A 10,596-nucleotide genomic window follows, 5' to 3' on the forward strand; every position below is an offset into this window, starting at 1 on the left:
TGAAAGCGCTGTGGCGCACAGGGGTCGGCGATCGACAAAAAGACAGCATCCGCTCCAAGTTTCCGATTACTTCGTAAGCCTCAATTCAAGTTGGCCCATCGCGAATTACGTCGTACCCTTTTAAAATCTTTTTCCCGTTCGTCGAGACGATTGATCTCCGTTCAGGTCGACTCCGTCTCCTCCCGCGGGGATTCGCCTATCCGGGACAAGAATTAACTGCGCCGAGCATTGTTTTTACCGGATCTCGGTTGTTCCAATTACCCGGCTAATTCGACAAAAAGTCGAACCGCACCCCTGCAGATCAGATACACCGGGAACTTCCTCGTTACCCGGATCGCCATTTAAATTCGACTACGGAAACTATGTTAATTCGACAGCGAGAAACGTAAAGGAAAGCGGATGAAACGTCATAGGGATAAAGAGGGGAGGAAGGTGAAGCGCGAAGCGTTAAAAGGGGAAATGAAAGAAGGGACGGCGGAGGACGCGACGAGAAGAAGAACGTAGCGATGGAGACCCTGTCAAAGGGAGAAAAGAACAACCGGGAGAAAAGGAGATTCACGAGCAGCAGCAGGTGGGGCGTAAGCTAAGCAGGGCGAGGCGAGGGTGTAAAGGGACAGAGGAGAGAAAAAATAGCTCGGAGAGCGAGAGAGAGGTGTATCGGGTGAGCCGGAAAATCCGGTAGCAGTTTTCAGGGGTAGATTCAAGGCTTGCAGGCGTTCGACAAGGGTCGAAAGGTGAGGGAGGAGGGTGAGTGGCGAGCGAGTACAAAGCCGTGCAACGAGCGGGGGTGGCACGGTACGGGGGCGAAAGGTAAAGAGTGCTCGAAAAAATTTATCGGGCGCGGCACTTAACTCCGCGGCACGTTTTAAAACAGTCCGACGACGTCTCGACCCCGCGACGGTGCCGTTTCAAAACACTCTCCCTCGGATTCTAGCGAGTTTAACCAGCGCCGACGCCCATCTGTATAGTCTATACTGTCTATAGTAAACGGAGGGGTGGAAAGGACGGAGAGCAAACATACTTATCGCTCGTTCGACAATCGAACAATTTCCTTCTCGGAGAAAAAGACTCGTCGCGTGATTCTCGAGTCTATTGATCGCGTTTAATCATAATCAGACTAGGGAGCTAAAGTCGGAGAACAAATCGACGGATTATACCGCGTGTATTCTATCGTCTTCTCCGTTCCTTCAGTATCGGACGAAATTCATCACTATCGCGTCGATCGCTTTTGCAGCATCAAAAGACAAAGCCGGATAGATGCTATTCATAGACTTAACGTTGTGATGTTTTACGGACGAACGAAGTTGTTACTTTTAGCTTGTAGCATCCTCGCGCGAAAAAGAGTGTTCATCCATCCTGTTTCCGGCCATGACTTCATACACGGAGACCTCGGCCGCGTCATTGGTCGAACGATAAATCTGGGTTCGTACTCGTCCAAGAGGAAGTTACATGGCGTAGCCGTTGAATTATGTCGGTTCGACGATAGATAAATTCTACAGTAGTTCATCGGTATCTACAACACTCTCTCTCTCAACGTAGGCGTAAATTTCTACAGTACAACGGTACTTTAACTGCCGTTTTGGGCTATCAAAGGTTCGCCCTTTATAAGACATGCACTCAATTATCGAAGTTACATCTTTGCAATTTCTCCGTTCGAACGAAATTTTTTTTTATGATCACCGATTCAGATTCGGGCGATCCGAGGAGCGTATAAGAGCATCGTAAAATTCCGGCAATCGACGGACGTTTATCTTTCAGAAGCTTCGAAAAGGATCGCCGAGTTGAGCCTTCTGGAGCTAGATTAATATACCGACGGTCTCTCGAATCGTATTTTCGTTGGAAAAATGGAAACGACGACGGCGATTCCCCTGGTTAAAGATAGAGGTTACGCGATCGATCCTGCGATCTCGGATTTAAATCTGATAGGGTAGGAGTTGACGTCTCGGAATAAAACTGGATCCAGAATTGTCCGACGTGATGCAGCGCTGCCTGGGTATAATGCGAGCCTCGAGGATTTAATCCAGTTTATCATATCCAAACTCGCACCCAGTTTATACTTATACAGCTAAACTGTAACTCTAGCTTAATCGTACTTCGACCAACTATCCTGAGTAGCTGACAAAATCTTTTGTAACGTCAAACTTCAAAGTGGAAGCGATAATTAATGGCAGCGGTAAAAGAATCTCATTGCGAAAGTGCGCACGTAAGAGCAAAAATTGGGTCGACTATCTTATTGAATATCCGCATTAACAAAGGGTATCAATAGATCGTTTCGTTTCATTAATTCTTGCATGATACGAACGTCAAAGAGAAGCAGCAAATTAGTCCTTCCTTTCAAATGATACCCAATCACGTACTCATTCGATATAAATAATTAAAAAAAAACCGTATTGACCGTCCTACATATATTTCATTATACCGCTTGGAAACGCAAAACGCAATTAAACGCAAAACGCAATTACACGCGAAACCCTATAGTAGAGGAGTCCGAGTTAAACTAAAGGGATTGATTTTATATCCGCACTTTTATGTTTCGCTCGCGCGAAAACGTCAGCACCGTCTGTGCGGCAACGTATGTCGTATGCGAAATTCATACTCGTTCCAGTTTTCGGAGATGATGGTAGCAGACCGTAACTGGCGTCCGGCAACAAACCTTCCGCGCACAGAAGGGACCGGGCTCTCGATTTTTTTCGTTTTTCTCTTTCTTCCATGCGTCGTCGTCGAAATTGGCGTGAAAAGGTCTAGCCAGATGGTCGATCGCGATAAGAAATATTTTGCACGAATTTACCGATATTGCCCGATCGTTATCGCCCGTCGTGCCGTTTCCCGTGTCCAATGTGAAAAATCGTGTTCCTATTTTTTCCCCTCCCATTTTTTCTCGACGGGACGCGTTTCAATATTTTAACAACTTGCATAAAAATATTTCAATGTTTTAGAGTTCTTTCTTACGCCGTTTTGATCGTTTCAATATTTATAATCGCTTATGGAGGTCACGTTCGGAACGTACTCGAAAATTCCGATAGTACCGAAAGATGGAAGTAGAATCACGGCGATTTGAAAAAAAGTAGCCAACACACGAAATGTACGTAACGAGAAACAAATCGGGATTTGTTTCCAGTTTCGATTTGCTGTTTTCTATGTAGGTACGTAGAAACGAGTCGCGGATTAACGGCGTAACTGAAAAACACGTTCCGAGCGAAAATCGTAGAAACTGTTGAATTAAAGGACAAATCGGAACGGTCGCATTTGTTAGCATGAAAAGTGCTCTTACATTGTGTTCTCGATTCGGACGAATAGAGAGTATTACTGGTTCACCGCGGGATCCTGTCGTAAATGGTCGAATCGGAACGATGCGATGCCGATGCCGATGCCGATGCTATGCAGCGAACGAGGGTCGAGACCCGTCATTCCTATGCGTCATTTCACTTGTGTGTGGCTCCGAGTTTCGAACGAAATTTCCATGCCCTCTTTTTTCCCTCGATTTTTCCCCTTCACCGTTCGCTTGTTTTATTCCGGCTGTCCCTCTCTCCCTCTTCCCGCCCCGGACCCCGGTATTTTCAACCTTTTCACGCAATTACAAATAGAAAATTTCGAACGAGCCCGTATTAAACTGCACGTCGACGATTCGGTGCCGTGACCATCGATTTCGAATAATTTCGCGTTCCGTTTTGTTTCGTTCTATTCCGTTGACCAGGAGAAGAGAGAAAAATCTTCCCTCCATCGTGCCGCGCCGCGCTCGTTACATCGTGATATTCGTTGCTTCTTTTTTCGCAGCCGCCCTTTTTGGAAAATGTACAGCTAGTAGAAAGAAAATCGAGTCCTAGTCGCTACAAACTCGGGAATTAACGTGTCGCATCGAACAATGCGAAACCAACATGTACTCGGTCGATGTTTCAATTTTTGCTACTTTTATTTTGGATGGATTACAAAATGAATCGAATGTGGAAAAATGATGTAGTTGGTAGTACGAAGAGGCGCGGCAGACTGGTACCTATTGTACGAACATTTAACGAGCGGTAGCTCGTTATCAAACGGGGCCGCCCAATCGCCTTTCGACCGGATAGATTCGATTCGCATTCAGGACCGGATGGAAACGAAAAAAAAAAAAACGAGCCAATGCGGTGGTGTCGTCATTCCGTCGTGTCATTCCGCTCCGTAGGCCACGCCGCGCGTGCAACCAGCCGAAATTTGAATGACGCTTTGCCCGATCGTCTCTCCACCTACGCGTTCTTTCTCCCGTTCTCTATCATTCGATTTAGATCGTCCGAAACGAGATTTCTGCCGACCATTCTGTCAAGTGCCGTTCGCGGCTGATTCTTTTAACGTGACCAAAAACCGCGCGTTCGACGCCTGTCCCTCGATGATTTTTCGATCTTTTCGCCGCGATCAATCGAACCATCGATGCTTCATGTTCAATCGTTACCTATTTTCGTCAGATTCACCACAAAAAGTGAAACTGCACCCAGAAAAGAACTACACAGAACTTCCAAAGCTGGGTTTTTATTCAGATGATTGTACGGTGAAACAGGTTGGAAAATCTAGTTTTTCAAAATGTCATTTACGTAGTATGAATGGTACGATGGAACAAAATCATCGAACCGTATACGTTACAAAACTGCAAAAGTGTACGAGGTAGCGTGGCAAGAGAGGAGAAACGTTTCGATACGCGGTCGCCGGATCGAGGCTCGAATCTTTCGTTTTCCTCGATTGCTCTAACTTAACTAATTGAACTCCATCCAGGCCATCCCGAGACCTCCTCCTCTTTCCGAGTCTAATAACGCCAAATGGGTATCACCCGTTTCTAGACTCGATGGTCTTACCTTTATCTCGACTGCTGTAACCGCTCGAGCTATCTAAACTGCCGATAGGTTTCCACTTCTAGTTCCACTTCTCCGAGTCTATCACTTGGAACTACTGCTCCTCGCAAAAACTGCCCTTGCGCATGCAAAAAGTTCGATCGAATCTACTTCTTGGATGGTTGAAAAAAAATTCCTGTCCCTCGACCCATCGTTTCAAATAGCTCCGCAATGTATCCGGATCGTTTCCTTAACGGTGCACCGAGGATCCTTGCACTGCTCGGGAACGTTTGCCAAGTCCGTCGACGGTGTTTGACGCGACGCCAGTTGTACCTAGTCTCTCTATTTCTTTCTCCGTCGAACGTTCCCAAAAACGAGGAGAGGGACTGAGGAGAGACGAGGCGAGAGAGGAAGAGACACGATTAATTTACATGTTGGCCAAATATCGGGAGGACAGCAACCGAGGCAACCCCTCGGGCGAAAGGTTTGAAAGGGTGGCTCGCCGCGCACGAACCTGTGTTTTCCGCTCGCGGAAGGAAGACACAGCGAGGATACGGAAGGCGAGGCCAAACTCGCTTTCCACGACGCCGCAGGACCACCGTCGCTCGGATGCACGTAACGAAATATTCCGCGTCACGTTTTGTTACTATCACCGTTGATGGCCGGGAGGAATGTCCGCGAGAGATAGAGAAAGAGAGTACGAAGCGTGCGGGGGTGGAGGATGACAGCGAAAGAGAGATACATCGGGGGAAGTCTCTGCAGACTTTCGACTTGGCAACGGCAACGACGAGGAACCTTCAATTTTAATGAACCGAGCACGAACTACATAGTAGATACGAATGGAAGAGAGGGGAGAGGACGCGTTCAGCCGAGGAAAGTTTCTCTCGATGCTTTCCTTTTCCTTCCAGTTTTCTCGTTCTTCGTGGGTATCTCCTATCCAAGCCTGTGTCCTTCCTTCCTTCCTTCCTTGGAATCCTGACTGGGAGGAAATTTCAGCTGCACTCTGAATATTGGACACAAAGTTTCATTGGATCCTGCATATGTATACGTGTATCGGTATAAGTATAAGAAAGCTGAGAGGGGAACGGGAATAATACATCGGAACTATCGAGACGGTAATATTAGCTGATGGAACCATGCGACAATCACTGGTCGAGGTATCGAGGGAAACTTTCCGAGGTCGATCGAAACCCGTGTTTCCCTTTCGGGCAAGCCGCCGAGCGGCCGAGTCAGGTCAGAACGCGGAATGTTAATAGACACGGAACAATGGAGGATTTCAATTTCACAGCGCGTTAACGATGATCGCGACGCTGGCTAATGGCGGTTAATAACGAGCCGACCGTAATGTCTTAATTGCCGGTCATTGCGATAATAAAAGTAATACAAATCGGAATGCAATCGGAACGTCGTTATTACATGGGATATTAATTAACAGCTTGCGGCACGTTATTAAAGGCGCACGTCGCTCTTTTTAAGCGCCGTCGCTCCGCGACGCATCAATTGTCTCTGCTCCTTTCGCTCATGATTTTTCCTTATCCTTTTTCCTCATCCCTCTATCGCGTTATTTTCTTATTCGCCGCTTCTACCTTTTCTATTTTCCGTGAGTTCTCTTCTTTTTGATCTTCCCGTACGCGCGATCATCCATGGCGCGACGCGACGGTAGTGGCGGCTATCGGTTTTAATTAACATGCTCGCGTTATATTCATCCTGTTGTGAACGGTTGAGACAAAGGGCAGTGGCGCTCTTTGTTCACCTCGTCGTTGGAAGCTCTTTCACATGCTCGAGAACCATAGGGCAGGGCGTGTCCACTCGTGCGGCCTCTTCTTCAGAACCAGTTCCACTTGTTTGTAAACACAATGGAAGAACTTCTATTTCTCTACAGGGAAAACAGATAGAGAAAGAGAGAGAGAGAGAGAGAGAGAGGAAATCCTCGTTTCGGACACGTTTCATTACTTTCCACGCGACACCGGTCTACCGTCCACTTTTCACGTGCAAGTTTCTTCTTGATATCTTAATCTACTTTTAATTCACCAGACCGGACCGATTACGAGCGCTCCACAAGCGTAAGTAATTAATGTTGCCCGTGGCGTTTATTTTGCTACCTTCATGCCCGTTTACGTCTACCCCATTTTCTTCGGTCTGCTAACGAAACAACGTGATTAACGAGAGATAAATATCGCTTGATATCCCGACGGTCAGCCTTTTTCTTGCGAATATCCAAGAACCGGTCAGGAATAGATTTTCAAAGGGAGGTTTATCGTCGTCGGGACGGTATTGTACGCCGCATCGAGTTCCCTCCCTCGAAGACTTCTCGAACTTCCGGTCTGCGACTCGGCACGGCCGCTGCTGGCGGCGCGGTTCTGCTCGCGAAAATACAAAGACTGTCCATTTGCCATCTGATAATAATTGGAAAAGTTATCGCGGAGAGATGAAGTTTTACCCCGCGACTAACATCTACCGCGGACCCGTTCCCTCTAATGTAAAATGGAGAAACTTTCGCATCGGGGAATAACTTCCGGTGCTTCTGAATGATACCTATTACTTTCTTTCCGCCGCAAACACCGGTCTATCCTCCCATCTCCGTTGATTTTCTTGCCCTGAATTTTAACTAATCTGTGCGGCTCACGCCAAGGAGATTAATTCAATTGCGTAAATTACTTTGCTCGCGCTCCGCCGAGACTTACTACCTTTCCCGCGCCTTGCCTCTCGCGCGAAAATATTCTTTACATCGCGCTCGCCTCGATTTCGTCAACTGCAAATTATTCTCGCGCGACGCCGATTTTCCTCGCGTTTTACGGCACCGCGATCGATCCGTTCTTATTCGCACGTGCGCGACGAGGAGCACGATTAATCACTGCGCGCTGCGATTGTGTCTAATTGATAATATAACGGGCGGGCAATCGCGACCACTTGGCCTCGCAAACATTCATAACGCGGACTAGTTGACGCGTCGTCATCACCGAATTGTATCGTCCATTATTGCAGCAACCGCTTGACTCCGCGCCAAATTAATGACTGACTACAATATTCCTTCGATAAACGCGAGATACTCGAGTTTCCAAGCGAGATAACACTTTTAATAGTGGAGATGAAAAAGTCGCGTTTAGCCTGTAAAACCTTTTCACATTTATTTAAGGAATAATGTACTCGTTTTCTACCTTCTCATTCTCTGTTATCCGATTTTTTGTTACTCAATTCAAATTTAATCGCGTTCGATCCGACGATTCGGTACAGTTTTTCAGACGGACCATCTCCATTGTTTTTGCCATCGATTGTACTAGCGGCTCGTTCCTCGCGAAAATTCCATTGATAACCGTTTATTGAAATAATTTTACAAACGATCGTTTCTTCCGCGCGTACGCGAGAAACAAAAGGGGACGCGAGCTTTGCAGGAGCCGTTATTAATTTTCCCAGCCGGTTCAATTAAACACCCGGCCGCCCCGTCGCATCGGAAAGTCAGAGTCTCGCCGAGTTTCCCTCGCCGCCCGTTCGTTCTTTGCTGTTGCTCCCTATTATCTGTCCCTCGCCCTTCTTTTTATATAACTTCGCGAATCTTAAGTCACAATTTACTTTACTATCTCGAATACGCCATAAAGCGTCAAGTATGCGGTTTGTTCACCGTCGCTAATAAATTCGTCAAATTTCAAATTGTTGTTTCCAAAAAGAATTTTCGGAAATGTCAAAAATTCGTTTCTGGTTCGAACAAATTTTTCATTTTCAAAACCCTTTCCACCGTTTTTGCAGCGCAGCATTGTGCTGTCGTCTATTAAATGCCATCACGAAGCAGCATTGTTCGCGACGTTAATCGCAGCTCCCTCGTAGGACTTGGACAAAACGATAAAAATCGATAATATCTTGCAATACTTTGGATAGGAGGTAAAAATGAAATTCCACTGGCTTTTAGCGGTTCCCTTTTCGACCGAGCACGTCTGTTTCGTTGCCAAGAAACAATCGAGAGAGCGCGTAGAGAGAGACGAGACACCGAGCAGCGGGCGGATACTACACGTACAAATTGTCGTGTCTTCCCGGTGACCACCGGCGTTCCGCGTTTTATTCCCTGAAAATACGTTCGCCGGGGAATTTGTCTCGGCGACGAGAGGACGACGTCGTCGTTCCTGACGTCGACGTCGACGTGATTTATAGACAGTGTAACCGGACGGTTCTCTCCTTTTTCTGTTACAGATGTGAACTGTTGCCAGAAGTATTATCAACTCGCATTACGTATGGAGTAATTGAAAATCGCATCGGGGGACAAGGTGTGTGTGTGAGTAGTTACTCTGCTGTGCAAAATTTTGTCGTATACTCCGGCTCGAGAAGATCCGATGTTTTAAAAAATGAATGTAGAACGTCGATTCGTTCGATGGTTCGCATTAACGGAACGCCGTTTCCCGTTTATCATTTCGCGAGCAGATATTCTTTCGCGGTGCTGCAACGCATTCGAGTATAACGGATGAATGCGGTTGCAATTGTAACCAAGAGGAGCGAGAAGGCACCGCTGAAAGCCGTATTGCACTCGCAACAATCGTTTCAGCTAGCAGCTACGGTTTCTTCTCGAGCTTGACTAACGAGAGCGCGCCGACGAAAAGAGGGAAGGGAACAATACATATAGCGGGATGTACGTGTTGCAGCCACGGCAGACAAGGCGCCTTCTAATCAGGCATTCGCCGCATTTTTCTGTTCCAGGTTTCACCGACCGTCGCGACCGTTTCTCTCTATTTATTATCAAGAAGTATTTCTTACTATCGCAATTGTACTTCGTATACACGATGTCCGTGCACTTAAAGTAAACGGTTTATTCGTATTTTTGAGAATCGTGATAGCTTTGTAGTGTGAAAATGTAAATTAGGGCGAAGGAAAAATACGAAACAGACAGAAACGATCAAACGAGATGACGTACGCGAGCAAGTTCTTGGGGAAGAAGAAACCGAAGAAGGAAAATGCGTGACGGAAGCATACACGAACACGTAACACACGAACACACGTACACACATACCGAACATGCTGCCCTTTATTAAATCGTAATTGCAACGAAGTTTTTTCTCTTTCTACTCGAACTCGGCTAGTTTAATTAATCTAACGATCGATCGATCATTAAGAATGCGAGAGATTCTATACATATATAAATATATATATATGAATATAAATATAATTGTAAAAGAAAAGGTGTGTCCTCCAATCCTCGATGAGCTCGTTCTCTTGTTTCTCGTCGTGAACGGAGAGATTCGATGTAAATAGTAAGAGTTTTGTATATTTGTAAAATAGATAGGGCATTTTATTATAAACAATAAAGTTATTTATATATATTTTAATCACAACAAGGAGAACCGATTCCTTTTTACCCATTGCCAGCAAACAACGGGATCCGAGCCGAGAGTCGATCCCTTCCGGAGCGAGCGGCTAATCGGATCGACCATCGCTACGTGGATCTACGTAGGACGTCGCGTCGTCGCGATCTAAAATTCTATCAAGCGGTATGTATTATGGAGGCTTGTTAACGGCCTCCGTTAACCAAACCATTTAATATCATTAGCGTTCAGATCGGTTCCTTCAATGATGCACCTCACTTACCGTCAACCTTCGTCCATTATTTTCTTTTCGTAGTAACGAGCTCCGTCTTACGATTCCGATGATTTTTGCAGCGTCGATTCCTACGCAAGCCGTGAGTAATAGTTTCGGTGAACGAGCTTTATTACTTTAATCCAACCGAAAAATACCCGGCAACAAGTGCGTATTTTCGATCGGCGATCGAATTTAATTCGCGTCACGCGTCCACTCTCTCTATTCCGCGACTATTTTTCTG

At 46.2% G+C, this 10,596-nt stretch overlaps 1 protein-coding gene across 2 annotated transcripts in view; it reads left to right on the plus strand.

Moving 5' to 3' along the window:
- The window catches only part of Toll-6 (Toll-like receptor 6), a 32,178-nt gene extending 22,350 nt beyond the window's left edge, over positions 1-9,828 (plus strand). The window contains exons 2-3 of one of the 2 annotated variants that reach the window (XM_018021062.2): positions 8,979-9,060; positions 9,480-9,828. The gene's annotated coding sequence lies outside the window, so the exon portion shown is untranslated. The remainder of the gene's footprint in view (positions 1-8,978; positions 9,061-9,479) is intronic. The other variant, XM_018021063.2, reaches the window with a different exon arrangement.
- Positions 9,829-10,596: the final 768 nt, after the last annotated feature.

Source organism: Ceratina calcarata, unplaced genomic scaffold, assembly GCF_001652005.2.
Source record: "Ceratina calcarata isolate Rehan_Ccalc_2016 unplaced genomic scaffold, ASM165200v1 scaffold25, whole genome shotgun sequence".
NCBI lineage: Eukaryota > Metazoa > Arthropoda > Insecta > Hymenoptera > Apidae > Ceratina > Ceratina calcarata.